Source organism: Numida meleagris, chromosome 1 (assembly GCF_002078875.1).
Source record: "Numida meleagris isolate 19003 breed g44 Domestic line chromosome 1, NumMel1.0, whole genome shotgun sequence".
Classification (NCBI taxonomy): Eukaryota; Metazoa; Chordata; class Aves; order Galliformes; family Numididae; genus Numida; species Numida meleagris.
Genome location: NC_034409.1, coordinates 81,937,201 through 81,956,616, shown reverse-complemented (window position 1 = coordinate 81,956,616; position 19,416 = coordinate 81,937,201). Strand labels below are relative to the sequence as shown.

The 19,416-nt window shown below is 40.3% G+C and overlaps 1 long non-coding RNA gene across 2 annotated transcripts in view; it reads left to right on the top strand.

Annotated features, from left to right (window-relative positions):
- The window catches only part of LOC110399964, a 239,234-nt gene that overhangs the window by 44,049 nt on the left and 175,769 nt on the right, over positions 1–19,416 (top strand). For both annotated transcript variants that reach the window (XR_002439496.1, XR_002439495.1), the window contains exon 2: positions 10,121–10,196. This is a non-coding gene — a long non-coding RNA (uncharacterized LOC110399964). The remainder of the gene's footprint in view (positions 1–10,120; positions 10,197–19,416) is intronic.

Here is a 19,416-nt window from a genome sequence, read left to right as displayed (position 1 = left end):
TCTAGATCCAGGCAACTGAATGACATTGTAGAAGTACTCGTTTCCCTTCTTCTGTGAGTTATAAAAAGGCGCTGAAGGGATTTATGAGAGATGTGTCCGCCTTCATTGTGGGTGTCAAAAGGCAGAGGAAGCACGTCCCACGCCCTTTTTGTCTCTGCATACTTGCAGATGTATGCATTTACTTCCACACTTACTTCCTGGGGGATGCACTGCTGCCTACTGGACTGAAAGATGATTGAAGACCTTCCTCTACCTTTGGTTATGTGAAAGACTTGAGGGAAGCCTGTTTGCTTGTTTCACTGACTGCCTCCTTCTTCAGCAACCTCAGGGGAACAGAGTTGCCTTGCCCATAGCACAGGGCTCCCACTGCAGGCAGGGCTCTCACAAGCTGCAGGCTGCCTGGCTTGTCTCACCAGCGTCACAGATGCTCCAGCTCTGTGGTTATAGCTGAGGTTGATATAGAGTCATTTCCACACCTCCTCCCTTCTCCAAAGAGCTTTCGCTTTAACTCATGGAAATGTACAAATGCTTGGGAGGCCTTCAAGTAGGGTTTTTGGAGGCATTTTTGTTTAGTTTTGTACGACTACTGTCTGTTATGTACCTAAACCAAACCAACATTGTCAGTTCATGTGGTTCTTCATCTTTAAAATGATACTCCCGAGACACTTAAGGTTTGATTCAACCTACAGTGAAAACTAATAGCAAGTTCTTCTGAGATCCAGTGGTGATAGCTGAGGCTGCTGATTCAGTCAACAAATCTTGATGTCCTCCTGCATTCAAATTTTCCAGCAAAAATGTTTACAATTACAATTTAGTTGGAAGTCGCTAACCTGGAAAAAGCTTTTTAAAAAAAAAAAAAAAGCTCCCAGTCTGCATCTCTAAGAGCTGTTCAAGTTATGTATTTCCCAGATCTTTGTTAATGCTAATTTAAAAGGTCAGAAGTTACTGTAACCTAGGTCACAGACTGTCTGGAGGTAGGAAGAGAGACAAAGCTGAGAATGGATGAAATATACCTGCCAAACTACACCTAACTACTCAAGTATTGTAGAGGTTTCCTGTTTCCTTTCTAGCATGTAAACATATGGTTTTACTTGCAAACAGCTAGTGGTGAGAATAATACATCTTTGTATTTAGATGCTGCTACTTGGTGTTCAGTATTTCATATTCTTTAGAAGTGACTGATAGAAAGTCCTTCTACTGGTCCTACAGGCTTTTGGGAAGTTTGATCTTGTATCTATATATGGGTATACACACTGTGCGCGCAAAAATACAGATAAAATATCAATACACAACAAAAGCTTTCTGCTTTGGGGTGAATGCTCCTTTGGAGGGATAAATTCTTTGTTCCCTTTTTTCTCCTCTCCTCTTCTTTTCTTTTTTCTTTTTTTAAATTAATTAAGCTGCTTTTATTTAAGGATGCTTCCCTCAAATGATCCCCTTAAAATGGAAACCTAAAATCTTTCATTTTGCCAATTAAAGAAAAGTTGTTTCCTGAGAAGTAAAAAAAATAAAATAAAAAATTAAAATAATTTGAAAAAAAGTCTTTCATCCATTCTCCAAAAATCCATCTCATTGAGTGGAGTCACAAGTTTTTTGCTTGTCTTAAAGACTAATTTGGGGGGGGAGGGGGGGGGAATGAGTATTTGGTTTTGGAAAGAGGAGAAGGAAAAGAAGCCCATAACCACAAAAAAAAAAAAAAAAAAAAAAAACCTCCAAAAAAGAACCACACACCCAAACAAAAAAGCCCACCAAAGCAGCAGCTCTTACGATGTCTCATTAGACAAGCTAAGGGCAGGTGTCATTGCAAAAGATGGAGCAGTCACTTCAGATAGAAGTGAAGCATAATGAAGGCAAGGAATTGATTTCAGTTGCCATAGCCTTGACTTTTTAATGCCATTATAACTAGCAGTTTTTCTTAAGGGCCAATTGAGAAGGTGGACATTATTTCTAAGGTCAGAGATCCATCTGAAAAGTTTGTAGGATCATTCCCATCTTCTTTATCCAAGAATTCTGGCTAGATGCCTTCGAGGAATAGTTTTCTCAGTTGTTAGTTCTCCAGAATTTTACAGTTCTAGTAAAGCTGCAGTGCCCCCCCCCCCCCCCCCCCCCAACAACAGCAACACAAGAAAAGAACACCTTTTGATGGGAAATATGAGTTCAGCAGTAATTGGGAAAAGAAGTATGCTGCAGTTTCATGGTGGCAAGGTTATCCTTCTACCTAAACTATGATAGAATAATTCTCTAATCATTATCTCATTCATCACCCAGCCAGGACAGGACTGATCTTTGCATAAATTCCTTTGTTCTGCCAGGACAGCTCTGAATGAGAAGAGAAAGTGTGATTTAGTTGCTGAGTGGAGAGCCAGGAGTGCTGGATCGAGTCCCTTGGTCTGTTTACTTGAACAACTCACTCAGCCAATTTCGTATGTGGCATGAGATAGAAGAGACCCATTCACTTGTTGCTCTTCTTGTCTTTGTAAACTGAGGAGCATGTGGTGCATGAATTGCCTCTTGGTGCTTAGGAAACTGGAGACTTAAATCATGGTTGTGACTTCCAATGCAAGTGATACACAGGAACAGGAAATGAGTGGATTTATTTGTCTTGCTTGTTTTTTGGAGCCATCCTGTTAAGAATGCCTTTGTATTCATGCACTTAATCTGTGAAGATAACCAGCTAATTCCCAGCCACTGTAAAAGTGAAAGGGGGTGTGACTAAGGCCGTTATCTTGCTGGGAGAAAGTCTTCTGTGACTGACCCTGCTCTCCAGACAAGACTTCTCACTTTTCTTCTGAAGACTGTCCCTTGACGTGTGTGTCAGGAGGGAGGGAGCCAGGAAATGGGTATGGAAAGAATAAAGAAATGTGTGCATAGAGCAGCATAAGTGTTGGCACTGGGGAGAAACACAAGTAGGACATGCAAGAATCTTATTTAGTGGAAGGGAAAGTTTTGGAGGAAGTGTCACAGTGTAGCATTACAGTTCTGTACAAGGTGAAATAAGAGCTGCAGAGTGCTGTAGGCTGGTCGTCTGCTGTCAGATAATAACTTTACTGAAATTTCCATGGGAAAATGCTGTCTTTGAATTAAAAAAGTTATAAATGGCACTTCATCAGAGGAAAAGAAAAGATACCTGAAAATGTACAGGTCAAATCAATATTGCGAGGTGTTGATTTTTATTTCCATTTGTCTTAAAATACTTTTGTTTTTCTTACTTTTTGAACTGAAGATATAAAGGAATTCTGTCTTAAATTGCAAGAAAAATTATTATTTCGCATCAAACAAAAAGGGTAAGCTTGAAATGAGACTTTTATTTCCTATTCACAATTAGTTGTCTCAATGGTGAAAAGGTAAAATTTTTCTCACTTTAGTTTGTTACTGGGGAAAAAAAAGAATGTGGTTGTGTTTTTTTTTGTTTTTTTGTTTTTTTGTTTTTTTTTGTTTTTTGTTTTTTTTTCTCCAGCTCATTTTTAACTACTAGTAAGCCACTCACTACTGTTTTGGGCACACAAAATGTTTATTGACAGTTAAGATAATGAAATGTTTTGTTGGGAATCAACAGCTACAGTGCTACATGCATATTGCTCCTTAGTTAATCCTGGCTTGCATGGCTTCTCCTGCTGAATTTGAAGGCCTAAATGGATTACAGAATCATTAAGATTGGAAAAGACCACAAAGATCATCTAGTCCCAACTGTCACACCATCCCCGCCTTGTCCCTCAGTGCTACATCTACACAGTTCTTGAACACCTCCAGGAATGACAACTCTACCACCTCCCTGGGCAGCCTGTGCCAAAGCCTCACCACTCTGAGAAGACATTTTTCCCAATATCCAACCTGAGCCTTCACTTCTGCAACTTAAGGCCACTACCTCTTGTCCTAAGGTACAGAATAACCAGCGTACACACCACTCATAAAACAGGACACTGAGAAATGGATGGCCTCCAAGTGTAACTGAAACTCTGAGTTATCATCACCTATCCTTCCTCACAGGGCCAGCTGCAGGCGTAGGCAGCAGGCAGCCCAAGGTTAAGTCAGCTACTGTCAGCAGGAAGGGGACTGCCTGCTTGTCCTGTGCCAAGGCCCTGTGATGCTGCTGCTGCCAGAGGTGTAAGCCCTGACTCATAGTTCCAGTAGCCTTGCAGCTGCTGGGCTTTACATCCCACAGCTCCTCATTCCAGCTTCTTCTCTTCCTCCTTCCCACTCCTTGTCCTGGCAGGAGTGGCTTGTCACTGCTCTCATCTTTGGGCATTCAAGCTGCATTGGTGTGTACTGATGAAATGCCCTCAGCTGGCTCTGCTTGGCTGTGCAGTGAGTCTGAAAGAGTTTTCTTCTTGCTGCGTTAAGTGGTGCTGAGGTATTCGTCACCTGCAGCTGCTGATCAAAGAGGAGGGAGACTTTCCCTTGAAAATACGTCCCTGCAGATTAAATGGCACGCATTGCCTGAGTCGATCTAATTTTTAGCAGACTGCCATGAATCTGTGAGTCTCTCTTTTTAGAACAGTATCTGTAGCTTTCCTTTTAAGATAAAAAGCTAGAAGAAAGTCAAGCTGACAGCAAAAATAATTCCTTATTTGTATATACAGTTCGCATAAAATACATTCCAGCAGTGTTTGTTCTGTCAGCTGGAGAACAGAACTATTTTTTTCATTTATACTTCTGTTTTTCAGTCTGTGACGTACCAGGCACTCTGGAATAGAGTGGGAGCCTGGCAGTGTATAAACGGTTCCATTTTTGGTGCAGATCTAACATCAGAATGGACATCTTTGGGATGTCAGAAAAGAAACTAATTATGGTCATGAGTTTTGAACTGCCACCCTCTCTTGACAAACAGCCTGGGTAATTGGAAGCAGTAGAAGAATCCATGCACACTCTAATCTTGCTGGGGGAAAAATGTCATCTATCATCAAATAAGTCTTTCTCTTTGCCAAATGAATGTTGAAATGAGGGTTCTCTAGCATTTTCTCTAGATTGTATGGAAATAATCATCCAAAACACTAGTAAAATAAGTTACCATATTAGCATCATATGGGTACAAGTAGCTGCAAACAATGTATTCACGAAAAGAAATTAAAATTGAAGAAGCAGGCTAGCATTTGGAGCTCGGAGATGTACATTGTCAACATTTTCTGGCTGTCAGCTACAAAGGCCAGGTCTATCTGGGATGTCTTTTAACCTTAAAAACTGTCTGGTGTGTGCTGGAGTGGGAGCCATCTCACTGACACTCGTATATCACTGGCAGTGTAGGGTGCGACTTTCTTTCTGAACCAACCCCAGACTGATGCAAAGGGGATTTTTAGACTTCATGTTGCAGGAAATACAATCCTTAAAGTAAGATCTAAACCTGAAAATGCAGCTGGACTTTTTATCAAGTCATTTTTATCAATTCATTTCCCCCGGATCTTTGTGTTTGCTGTGGTTTTGCTACTTTTGTTTCTTGCCATGGTAAGATCTGATTTGTCTGATATTTATTGTTTCTTCTTTTCAGACTCTGTTTTGGACATGAATTATACCTGAATCCTAAATTCAAATTTTTCTTTCTGGTGCTCTTTTTTATCTCAGTATTAAGCAGAAGCATATCTGTTTAAAGAAGCTCCTTTTGGAATTAAACATGAGTGCTTTGGATATCAAAGACACTTTGCACGGCGTGGCACTTCCTAGAAAATGGCTTAAACTGAATCAGAGTCCTAATGAATTTAGCACACTTCTGTTGCTGATCATAGCTGTATGTTGCACGTGGAGGTCTGATCCTTATTGCACCAGAAGCTGCATCTCCTGTGGGGAGTTTCTTAGTGCTCAGGAGTGGCTGGGAGGCAGTCCTTCCTCCAGACGCTTCCAAACAAAGAGTAAAGACAGAAAGGGCAGCAGGTGGGGATGGTCCCTGCTTGAAGCAGACAAGGCAGAGCCAGACTAGACTGCCTGGCAGTCAAGGGCAGTGTGGGGAAGGGGAGAAGCCCATCCTGTTCTACCAGTGCACATGAACTCCGTTAAGAAATGTACTAATGGGGACTGAAGTGGACAGTAACTCTAAGTTTTGCATTAATGATTTTTCATTCTTTGATTCATATTTTAGTGGTTTTTAAGTTTTAAACAAACATTTAGAAAAATCATTAATGCTACGTGGACAGTGTGCAATAACTGTCCTCCTCAGAGCTTGGACTGCAAAGCTTTTTACTCATTCAGCCTTAGAGCTGGTGTCTTTGAGTCTAGATTCTTCTGCCTTTAACAGCAGACATCCTACTCCTGTGCCAAGCACACTGATTTTCTGACTGATGGGCCCCATATTTTTATAGACTAGCCCTTCTTTGGAAGACCTGGAGCTCGTGCAGCGTATCTCCCTGCCTTTGTACATTTACCTCAGCCTCCTTTAAACCCTGTTGAAGGTTTGGCTCTAACTCCTAGGTGCTTACAATCCCATGGTAGCCCAAGGGAAGGTTTCTAACATCAGAATTTGAAGTGATTTGCTCAAGCTATGACATTATGGATATGCTTTTCATTGCAGAGCTTCTTTGTCCAATTCTCCTCCTTTTGCACATAATCTTACTTATCCTTTTAATCTGATTTGCACAAGCCCTCTTCATAGGATGCAGAGGATATTTTTAAACTTCTGTCTGGTGGTATGGCTATAGAAATGTTGTCAGCAACTAATAATAAGGAAGTGGGAACAGATGCGTACTTTTCAGAGGCTGCTGAGGTCAAAGGACCATGGATGCACTCGCCAGGAAGAACAGTCATCTCTTCATCTTGCTAACATGAATCTAAAGACTCTCTTGGGGCAATTTTTTTTTGTTGTTTTTGGTGATACATCATACTTTCTCATCAACAGCACAAGGAAGAAGTTGATTTTCATGATGTTCCACTGAAATCCAACTGGAAAATGTCTGATTCAGGATGCTGGGTTTTTTGTTCTCAGTGCAAATATAGGACGTTTGACTGTTCATGGAGAATAGTTCCTTCCCTTAGAAATGTCAGCTTTTCATACAAATATACAGAAGCTGAAATTCATTGTTATGAGTACATGGTGCTGCTTCTGTTGCTGCTTTGCAAAAGCAAATGTTACTTTAGAAAAGTAACATTTTAAAAACAATGAGTACTGAGCCAGGAAGTCAGATCTAGAAGTGTGCCCAGGAATAGAGTTTGCAGAGACTTTTTTTCCCATAGCTGTCACAAAAGGAGCTGGGGCAGCAGTTTCCCAGCCTTGCTCTTTTATTTCTGTCTCTCAGGACTCTAGCAGATAAGCTCTAGTAAATCATGCTCCAGCAAGATATGATGTCACCTTTCTCTTGCTGCTGACCCTCTGTCAGTTTGCTGGACTTTCATGGTCATGTAACAGAACTGACAGATAAATATATGTGCCTTTTTGTCTCAGCTACTCCAATGAGGCATATTTGTCTGGTGCATTAGTTTACATTCCTAACGAAAATGGATTTGCTCTGCTTTGCTACACTTGAGAGCTGGAACCACAGACAGATACAGTCGTCTACGCTGGAGTAAAGCTGGTGGAATTACAGCAGAGATGAATCTGGCCAACTCTGGTACTCCTGACTTGGACTGCCCAGTGTCAGGAACGATCACTGTTTAGCCATACTCTTTAGAAGGCTGGGTTTGGTTCACACCTGGCTCCTGACAGTGTGGATGTCTGTGTCCTTCACAGCTCACCGGGGTCACGCTGCCTTCCAAGAGGCTGTGTTACTTCATGTAACTTTGCCCCTTCGGACATGTTCTGCAGCACAGAAGGATCTCTGCTGATTGCTTAGAGAAGAGATGTAGCTGTCTTGTCCTGATCCCTCAGGGGCAAGGGAAAGGCAGTGTACACTGGCTGTGGTAGACAAACAAGAAGACAGGGCTGAACGTAGCTACAGGATAGTTTGGATTGCATGAGGGGAGCTAAGCACTCTTCCTGCCCTGTGCTTTGAGCATGGCTGTTGAGATTGCTCCAGCTCCCACTGAACTTGTTTTTCCTCCTTCCACCTGGTTAATCTGTTCAGTAACACCCCACTGCTTGCACAGGAAAGCCAGGATGACCAGTCTAAATGCAGTACTCTCTGAAGGACTGAGCACTGAAGAATAAGGAAGGAGATCAGAGATTGGCTGTATGATTTGTTAATACGATTCCTCTTGGGCAAACAGTATGGGAAGAGATGGATCTAAAAATAAGGAAGATGGGACCCTATATTAAGTAGGAATAACTTGAAAGAGGGTGACAAGGAAAGCAGCAGAAATAAATGGGACAGCAGCACAAGTTTGGAACAGGAGGTGTGGTAGGAAAAAGAATGGGGAAAGCAGTCAGTGAAGCACCTTCTTCCTACATCATCTTACATAAGTTCTAGACAAGGTTCACCTTGTGTTCACACAAAACACAGCCAGCTTCCTGTGGGGTTTTGTGTAGGTATGGAGATCCATCCTTAGTGCTGCCTAAGGAAAGGGACAATTGCCAGGAGAGAACTAGGGACAAATAAGAAAACTAATGTTGAGATGTACTCTGCTGATGGTGAGTGCTGTACTTGTGGCTATGAGCTCAGCTCCTGTGAGAGAAAATAAGATGGCCATTTTGGAGACTGAAGAGAGAAGCTGATCTTCAGTATAGGCCAGTGGTTTGGCAAAGGGAAAGTACCAAGTCAGCACTCTAAGCTGTTGCTATTTTTTTTCCCATTTAAGGCTCTAAAACCTACATTAATATTGGGAAAATACCTGCATTTTTAATAGGCTTTTATCCATCGTAAAATTATAAAAGCTTTCATTGAACATCCGCTACCTCTGGAAGGCTAGAGGGACTAACCTTCAGATTTCAGAGCCTTAGATGAGGAATCTGCTGACAGGGCTTTAAAATAAGTCGCAGTAGAGCAGACTTGCTTGTGAACCTAAAATAGACTGCCAAGGGAAAACACCCTTGCCTACTCACTGGAAAAGCTTGGTTATCACTGTGTAGCTGAGCAGCCCATTCAACTCCTTTTTGGAAAGTTAAGCTGGAATGTCAGCAACAAGATGATTTTGGCTAGTTAAACATCTATTTATAGATCTGTTATATCAGTATACATTGTGGACTGCTGTACCAATTTCTGGCGGTGTGCAGTGGTAAGGATCTTACCATGCTTGTAGCTATTTATTTAAATAGAGGAGGTTGAAAACGTGCTGGTTATTTCTGAAAACTCGTCTGATAAAAAATAATGTGTGCTTCTGTCTAGATTGTGTGTATCTGTCTAATATGCAATTTCTTTTGAACTTCTCAGAAATAGCCAGCAGTTCAAAAACACTGCCCTCAGTGAGGATGAAGCTGGAGTCACCAAATATCAGTGTATTCAGTTGCAATTTGGTTATGTCATTCAAGATGGGATGCCCAGTTTCTCACAGTACATATATAAGGACAGAGAGATTTCAGCAGTGTAAACAACTTTGTTATATAGTAGGCAATATTTTTGAGTTTTCAATTTAGACAATGTAGTAGGGCTTGCTGCGATACCTTAGAGCTTTTGAAAACTTCCTTTGCCATGAGTTACCTTAAGGCTTGCCTCCTTAGAAATGAACCTAAACCAAAAAGTACCTAGCCACACTGTCTTGAGATCATCTGCACGTTTAGTGAATGCACCACTGACCTAATGAAAAAAGACAAATAATTTATCACATTTTTGAGACTTTTTTCCCTTCCTGAAATTTGAATCTTAAAAAAAAAAAAAATTATAATAAAAAAATCATTGACTTACAGGGTTCGAAAACTGTAGTAAAAAGCTCTGAAAACACTTCTCTTGCTCAGAGCCTCCCCCTCCACACTCAGATATGAGTTCTAGTGCAAAATGAATGCTAGACAGCACAGAATCAGAACATGGATTTGCAAGTGATTTACGCGGTACTTCAGTTCCACCTAACAACATTCACTCTGTTTTCAGGATTACAATGAACCAAAGCACAGAACAATGGATAATCAACTCCACTGTCAATTTCATACAATCAAACATTTTTTTTCTTTCTAATGTTACACATGTTTGTTCATCATTTTTGGGGGGTTCTTTTTAGATATAGGAAATGTTTGTGGTCTTTGATATAAATGTACATACAAAATTGTGTGGAAAAAAAAAAGAATAAAAAGAATTTATACTGAATAGACAGTAAGAAAATTCTTGCATTTCAGGCAGATCAGAAGTCTCTGACAGATCTTTTCTGGAGGTGGCTGAGACCTGATATATGTTTAGAGAATTCACTAAACGGTAAGTAAGGAACACATGACTTATACTACTTGAAACTCTTGTGTAGTGCTTAAGATATTTTTAATTAGATGGACTACTATATAATACAGTAATAAAGATGAGTCAGCAGGTTGGAGTATTTTTCAAGGCTATTAAGAATGACTTAGAACAAAGACTCTTGACCTGTTCCTAGCGCTAATGCTTACTAGCAGTTTAACAAAAGATATGCCACTCAAATTCTGTCTTATTTTACTAATTACATGATGAATATGTAAGATTTATCAATACCTAGCTGCTGGTGTTGCTATTAAATCTTAATAGACATTCACTATGCAACAACACGTGGTCAGCTAGGAAAGGCTACCGAAGTGTTACTAGGGTTTACAGCTAGGGGGAGTAGAAACTCAAGTTTCTTGATTGATGGGAAATCATGAAATAAAGGAGAAAAGTGTTTTGTTTCTATAGGAAACAGGAAAAAAAAGCACAACTCTAGAAGTTTCCTTACAACCACATTTTTTTTTCTATCCTGAGGCAAAAAAAATGGAGCCATTTTATTTTAAACGCATCCTGGCTATAGTTCTGGGGTTTTGCAGGCTGCTGCCATGAATTTAAGGACAGCTGGGATGCCTTGGTAGGTAGAGTGGATTTGGTAAACCATGATCATGCTGACTTGAGCAAGGATTCTATGGCCTTTCAGGGTCCTAACATTAAAGTCCATGTCTCCAGCATTCTGTTTCTTTGGAGGAATCCTACATTATCTAGTGCCAGGGACCCCAACATTTTCATGATCTGGAATGGTGGTTTTTCAAAGCACACTACTTCAAGAAAATGATGAAGCATGGGCTTTCATGGGGCCACATGCAACTCATATGTGATCTAGAGTCAGAATCACAGATGCTTTGAAGTGGCACCATCTTCCCTGCTAGCACCGTGGCATGGGCAACAAAAACTCTGAGAAAACAGTTAGGCCATAGTTACCTGCGCTTCCCCTCTCCTACTACAGCATGTCCCACTGAGTTTTTTGTGCTGTTTGTTCTCCATGGGACAAAGTCTGAGCTCGATGGAAATCTGTAGAAGCCTGCTGGAGTCCTTATGGAGTCTCTTGAGAGCTTTATTGACTAGTGAGAAGGAACTAGGCAATGAATAAAGAAAACTCTTTCAAATTGTGGCATTTCCATATTGAATTTTGATCTTAGTGGATCACTGCTTTGTGTGTTAGAAAAGCCATGTTGAGTTACAGTTACAGTTTTGGAATAGTACAGCTTCAGGTCAACACTGGTCTCCATAGACTGATTTCAAGACAATGCTTTTAGAATTCCCCAGCTCACCAGCAAGCCCTTAGTATTTTTCTTTCTATGCTGAATTGTTGGAGAGCACTGCTGTTGAACAGTTTCACACAGCTGCTGAATTTCTGTACTGATATAATTCTTTGTGCATTCATATGTAAGATGTAAGCCTTTGCTTCACAAGGGTTTGTAAGGAGGTGCTTTGGGTGAAAGATAGTGTAGGTGCAAAATAATGGTAATAAAGTTCTATTGTACTAGATCTCCAACAAAGGAATATTGGTAGTAACAAAATTCTTCCATTTATTGTACTCTCCTAAACAATGGGTAACAATGATACGAAGAAAAACAATGGACTGTCTTGAATTGAAAATGAGAGAGAAACAAGTTTATCTTAGCATTGACTACATGAATAAACATGGAAAAAGGGCTTATCTGCCTCTGGCAAGTAGCTGAAATGCATATTTCAAAATAAAACGTCTTTTTCTTGTCAGCAGAAAGCATCCTATTTATGTTACTAGCTTGGCTTTTCTCTGATGCTCATCATATAGTTTAGAAGGGAGAGAACATTATATTTTCAGCCACCTGACCATAGCTGGAAAGTGCATTACACTCACAAAACAAGCATGGATTGATTTTTAAGCCTTGCATATACCATCCTACCTTCTCAAGGTAAAAAAAGATAAGGCTTGTAAAGATTGCTATAGAAACACTATTGGCATCTTTACTGTTACAGCCCTTGGCTGCTTTTCCTGTTAGTCACAAGCTGGTGACCACAGAGGCTATCCCCCATATGAAAAGTGATTTGGTTTTATAATTCAATATAAAGGTATTGAGATGATTTATAGACTCACAGGCGTTGAAACCTGATGCACACTTTCTGCCTGAACACCTTCAAAACTAGCCTTCCTTCTCAGGATTCGCAATACTGTTTAATAGGTACTAGTTGAAAGAGCAAAGAGAGAGATTCTTTATAAAATCTAGATCCACATTGCCCTAGGTAAGCTGTGAAAGCACCCAGAGGAGGTTATGAATCACAGAAAAAACTGAGAGATCAGCAGTTCAGTTTATCCAGAGATTGTGTAGGAAGGTCAGTTCTAGGTCCTTGGGCTAGCTCTAGACCTTCCAGTAATGTCCAAAAGCAGTGTTGGTGTGGATAGCTGTCCATCAGCTGGCCAAAAGTGCTTCCCTCATGGTTAATAGGCTGCCAAGTGTTTTCTCAAATCCCTGCTCATACTTATCTACAGAAGGTATGGCAATGCTACTGATAAGGGAGTACAATTTGTTTAGCCTGTTATCAGTCTCTCATATGTCAAACAAACCCCATGTATCATGGTTTGCTAAACAAAACTCTTACAGTTTTCAGATGTGGACTGTATGGTTTAATTGTTATGAAGGATCTTCCTTGTTACCAGTAGCAACTCAAGATGTGTTCAAGTCCAAATCATTCATTATCAGCACACAGTACACTACAGTGTAGGTTGTTCTCCTCATCACATCACATATGGGACTTACTGTTTTCTCAGTGGAGAACTCTCCTGCTGTATAGCTAACAAAAAGAAAAAAAAAAAAGCGCTTTTGATGACAGTGGGATTGTTTGTGTAAGGAAAAGAATTTTGCTTATGTTTAGCTAAGCAAGTAAAGTTAGCAAAGGATGGTCACTGGCATAATGGCTTTGTAGAGGCTCTGATAAAGGGACTGTGCAACCTTCCATCCCAGAGAAGGCAGCACATGAGACCTGAATAGTCACTGGGTGTACCAAAAGCGCGCTGCTTTTTCCTGCAGAAAGTTTGAGCATTCAAAGGGTAGAGTATGCCTGCGAGAGTTTATGTGGATGCTTGGACTTCCTTCTTGACCTGTAAGCTTAATATCAACTCATCAAGTGTTTTCAGAGTTAAGAACATAATGAAATGAAGCAGTTAAGGTTGTAATCTGTGAATTTAAACTGCAGGACTATTTTCTGTCAGCTGAATTGAAAGTTAATGGGGACATCGTGATTTACACCAAAGAATCTGACCTGAGTACAGTAAAGAGAGATGTTTCTTTGCTTGTCTGTTATTCTAGCTGACTTGATCTGAGACCAGGAAGAGAGATGGAGGAGCTCACATAAAAATGCAGTCTCATGCATTATTATTTCATACTTGGCAGTTCCTTTGCCTTCTTACCTTACCAAGCTGTATGTGGAGGTTCACTGGCTCCTCACTGACTGTACTAGCTTCCATCTGGAGACTTGGAAGTATAGCTCTGGCTAAAGTAAACGTGAATCTTGTGCAACTGTGGCTGTCCATACCACTCAGAAGCAGAAAGGCAGTCATTCACACAGAGCGAAGGAAACACATGGAAGAGCTCGGCAGAGAAAAGGGGCTGAGGGTTAGTTGATCTGAACAATCTCAAAACTAGCATCAGTCTCCCACTTCCATCTCTGTAAGATCAGAATCATTTCTTTTGAAATATGAAACAGTTTCCAATAATCCACACTCGAGCAACAGTGAAGAGTTCCCATAGAAATAATCAGCTACAGCAATCATGATTTTGGCAAGTGGAAATTACTGGGCCAAATTCAACAAGTTCTTCATCTGTGTTCTGCTAAATATGTGCTGGCACTGAAGGGAATTCAGTCAAAATAAGAGGATAGTAATTGTCTGGTGCTGCTGGACTGAGTGAATAATTCTGGATCTGGTTTCCATTAGACTGCAGGAGCACCAACAACACTTGTCTGCTACAGGGATGACCAAGAAGCTGTAATTGGTGTTTGCCAAATAATAAATCACACCAAATGAACAGGCACAAGAACTTGATTGTGTCCCAGAATCACAGCTGAGCTGAAAGATGAGCATTAGAGAAATAAATAGCACTGCATATTTAGTCCATAAGATCTAGAATTTGGAAAGAGAGTCTGGCAGCATTTTCAAGAAAGTTATAAAACTTGGAAGATTAGTATTTTTGCTTGTGTTCACTGTGCTCTGGAAAGTATTCCTCCTCTTCCAGAGATGCCTGCAAGGACTGCTCTTGTGGCAAAAGCAAGCCTCATGTGACAGCAGATAAGTAGATATACATAAGACAGAATAGGAGGCTTCATGAACTTAGAACTACCATTGGTTTGAGCTAGCTGAAACACAGGATAGTTTTCTTTGTTTACCATGAAACAGCGAGGATAGATAGGGACCATGGGCACAGAAGATTAATCTGAGATAACAGAAGTGAAATGCAGGATGAACTGATTACAGTGTTAAGGCTGAACAACCTGTGACAGTGCTTTGTTCCAGATGTCATTAACTGGTGGTGGGCCTAAACTACAACAGTACAGACTTTCCCTCCCTTCCATCCCTTCCATCTTTGATGACGTGCTGTTACAAAGGGAATCTGCATTCCTTGGGGGCATCCAATTTCATTTAGCAGCCTCTTTAAATTTGTAAGGAAATAATTATATATGACTTGATTTGTTAAATATATTTTTAATTGACTCCCAGAATTGCAAGCTTCCTAGGTTTAAGGGTATTCTTCCTTCTTTGGTCACTAAGTTCTCTAATCAAAGAACTAATTATATTAGTGTAAGCCTGGACAGCTCTTAAATTTGCTGAAAGGTATAGCGTGGCTAGGTGATCATAAATAATACCTCACTGTATTAAATTACAATTCAAATGTGCAGCTAAATGTGCTTGTTTCTTCTCCCTGCTCTTCAGTGAAGGTGGCATCTGTGTGTTTTCTTGTGTTTTTTTTTTTGTTTGTTTTTTTGAGGGCAGTGCCTGACTGGGATCAGAACAGTGCACTGAACACTGAAGCAAGCTGCATCTTGCAAGATAATTTCCACAGTCGTTAAATAAAAATGAGATTTTTGTTGGACCTTCCCCAGCCACCCTCATGCAACAATTGCTTTGTTCATTGTGGCTTCCCTCTTTGATGTATTTTCCCCTTCATTAGCCCCCTGTTGCCATCCCACCGCTTTGTTGTATGTGTAAATGTCAAGTGGCTTCAAAAATGAATCAGAACACTATTTCTGCCGCCCTCAAATATCTATAATCGCCTCCATTTCTGTACTTGCCCTCTAAAATGCTCCTCTATTACTAAGTAATTAGTAGGGGCTAAGCTGGACTAATTTAGTAATAGGCCAGTGCAAAATGAATTACTGGAACTTACTCAGTTCCTCAGCCTGATTTCAGACTTCTCACATCCTTCACTAGTTGTAACAGCTAATATGTTTAGTATCTCATCCCACGCCACGTTAGCACCAACGCCAGGATTTGGGAGGTTTTGTGAGAATGCTCCTTCCACATTTGGTCTCAAGTTACACCAAGACAAACTTAAAAAACATTTTCCAGGAAAGTAATCTTTGTCATTTCTTTAATTTTCAAGCTTTCAAAAGTATTTTTGAATTAAATACGGAACTTAAATATTTTTCAAGGTTTTAATATGAAATGCAAATACAGATAGTTGAAGCATTTAAATATTTCAGGATTTTTGTGAGATAAGCTGTTTGTATTCTCAACTCAATCATGGGCCAAGGTGAACATGAATTTTCAGATTGTTTTGGCCTACCTTTTATTTCAGTAAATAAAATAAATACACTTCAAAGTTTCAATAACAAAATGTTCTCTTCAGCTGTATAAGCAGCATTCTTTATAGGAGTGAAATAATATGCTGTGGCTTCAAGGAGCTGTTCTGGCTTATTCAGCAAGCATGCATTCACTCAGAGAGCTGTTGTCTTGCAGAACTCAAACTCCATCTTTCCACCCCTCTAGTAATGGCCAGTATGATGCAGGTGGTCTGTCACATGATGCAATTACAGCTGGAAAGTTATATTAACCTTCCATAGTAGTTATTCCCCAAAAGTTCAAGTGGAGATGTAAGGTTGAATGGAGCCCGTGTTTTACAGAGACTTCCTTGCTGCCTAGTGAGCAGCAGTTTCACGCAGTTGGTATGTGTGGATTGTATACTATGGTGGCTGCTCCAAAAGTAATACCTCCTCTTTTATTATGTTGGCTGACAACATCAGAGGTAGATTTTCGTGGTATGACAGCAGAGGTTGACCCTTCCCACAAATATTCCTTTACATTTTGTTGCTATGTGACAGATGGCAGCAGAGAGGCAGTCTGACAAAATGGCGTCTGCCATGGAAGTGTATATGAAGCAATTTGAATTGCATTCTTCCATGCAGAAAAAAATGGCACCCACTGACATTCTTTGACACTGCTGAACATTTATGGAGACCAGACGGTGGATGTGAGCACAGTGAGGTGGTGGGTGGTGCATTTCAGCAGTGGAGACACTGATGTGAAAGACAAGTCACGTTCCAGACAGCTGTACAGATTTTTAGAAGGACGGAAGGCAGGCTCTTGTTCATTGCTGGCGGGACTGCATAGCTAATGGTGGTGACTATGTTGAAAAATTGTGTTTTGTAGCTAAGAATTTGCTATATCAAATGGTGTTATTGTGCTATTTGTTGCTGTTTCCACGGAAATAAATAGGAGGCATTACTTTTGGAGTAACCTATGTATTTCCTGCTGTATTTGATGCCGTGTTTAGCTAGCTGCTGTTTGCATTGTTGCCTATGTGTAGGTTTTGGTACAGCTGTGGCTATGAGAGTACATTTCGGAGAGAGACCGTGTGATTCTGAGTATGCTTAACTTTAGGAGTTTAGGAAAGGATGTGTTCTTGAGAGTTGCGTTGGGAGCCATTTTGAGGATACATTTTGGGGAGCATCTGGTGCTGAGAGAGAGGATAGGTTTGGGAGTAAAGAGAACCTTATGAATGCGTTTGGAAGATGATGTGATCTTGGGAGGAGTGTTAGGAATAGAAATGGTTCTTGGAGAAAATGCAGTCCTTGGGGTGCTCTTGGATGTCCTCTTGGACTGACTTCGCCTAACAATGTGGGATCCTGTGCCTCTTGTGTGTGTTAGAGCTGGCACTTTTGGCTCCTAGAAAGTTCTTTGTTGATATGTCTTTTTCCTGATACTTTCATGGCATCTTGCACCCACTGGAGGTCAGTCCTCATCTTGCAGTGTACTGTCATAAGGCACTAGCAGAGAAACAAAGCCAAGCAGCCATTACGCTTTTGCTTTCTAACATGTAATGCATTGTAAGTTGCAGCAAGACCTTTTAAATTAATTTGTCATCGCATACAGCATACAAAACCAGCTAGTCATATATTGCACACACTTACAGTACGGTCCTTGCTGGTTTGATTTCATGGATTCAGCTCTGGCTGACAATCCTGAACTTGTCAGACTGCTGGTGCAATGTGGTTGGGAATTCCTGTTTTCCTTTTGGCTTAAAAACTTGTGTCCCTCATTGTTGTGCACAGTGAAGCTACTAAGCCAAAAGATGGCCAGGATAGCTGTGATACGGAGTTTAATTTCTGGTGGTTTCTACATTAAGGCATGATTAATGTAAGCCCCTTTTCATGGGGTTTGTGTTGCTATCCAGTGGTCCTGTCCCTTTTTGCCAAAATGGGTAATAGAGTAGTGGGAAGGGGTTACATATGAAGAAAATGTGAATTTTGGTGACAGAACCACCTCCTTCCTGTCCATTATCTGTTGGTGGCCACCTTGTGGAGGTTCTTCCTGCTCAAACCGTGTTGTGGTTGAAGTTCTCTGAAGTAAGTTTTATTTTAGCTACTTTTCTGCTGTACTGCGCTATCTGGATTTTGAACATCGTACGTAAAGTGCCCCGCAGAGACACAGAATAGCGAGGTTAACTCTTTGACCAACAGATCACTGAAAAAAAAAAGAGAGCATGCATTCAGGGAAAGATATTCTTGTTAATGAAAACAAGAATGAGGTGCATCAACTACCCCAGGTTATATAAGTCAGCAGTCGCTCTCGATGCTATCTTTAGAAGCAGCTCTGGAAGGGGCACTGCACATCCACTTTGTGGAGTGGCGCTCATCAAAACTTTTCTGCTTTCTCCTGACATCCAGGCAGCTCAGGCTGATACCACAAAGTGCATGGGCCACCTGAGGGAAAGCGCAGAAAACACTGACCTGCGGAACGTAATCATCTCCACAAGTCGTCTTGGGAATCATGCCTTTTTGTGTAATAGACAGCCACGGGGAAGCTCATGGGGCTTCAAAACAAAACATTTTGGAGAGTTTGGAGATTTGTTTCTGTAAATCCAGGCTGTCAGCTGAAGTCCTGAGATCTCTTAAGTGATTTCTGAGATGATATAACCCAGTTATAGTCTACTAAAGTCTTTTGCTGCAATCACAAAGCTTTTTTCCAATATTCTCTCTGATAACTATTTCTTATGGTTGTAGATTTAAAGGCTGAATTTAGAAACTTTAATTTACTGTGAGTAGTCACAAAAGGGAGGAATGAGGAGAAAATGAAGTTTTAAAAGTGAAGTTTACCCTAGTTTTTTTTTTCCTCCAATTGAAAGCTTTTCATTTAAAAAGTTAAATATAAGCCCATAAAATACATGCCTTAAACTAAAAATCCTGTGCTATTAATTTTTAAAAGCAACTTACTAGATCAACAAGATCGAGTGAATGTTAAGACCTTCAATACATATTTTTATGTAGAAAATCAGGAAATAAAATCTTTACTTACAAATTTAAGCTTTATCAAAAAGGCAATATTCAGAAGGGTTTTATCTCACCTTAATTTAGTCATGAAAAATGTAGATGTAAGCGCATCGGTAAAACTTTTTAGCCAGTACAATGAAATTGCAGATTTTAGGCTATTATCTGAAATCTCTGACTTGATCAATTTTGAGTTTAGTCTCAGAATTCGATCATTTCATCATCTAGGAAGCATCTGTTTCTCTCTGACTTTGGGAGAGAGTTTAGACAAGTTCATCCTCCGTAGTGGAAGACTTTGCAAATTGGAAAACAGATGAAAAAATATTTAAAAATCACTTTAAGATATTGTGATTTATCAAATTGTAAATGGGGCTCTATTTTTTTTATAAACCATGACTAAAAGTGTCAGTTACTATGCAGGAAATAATTATCAGTTAACTTT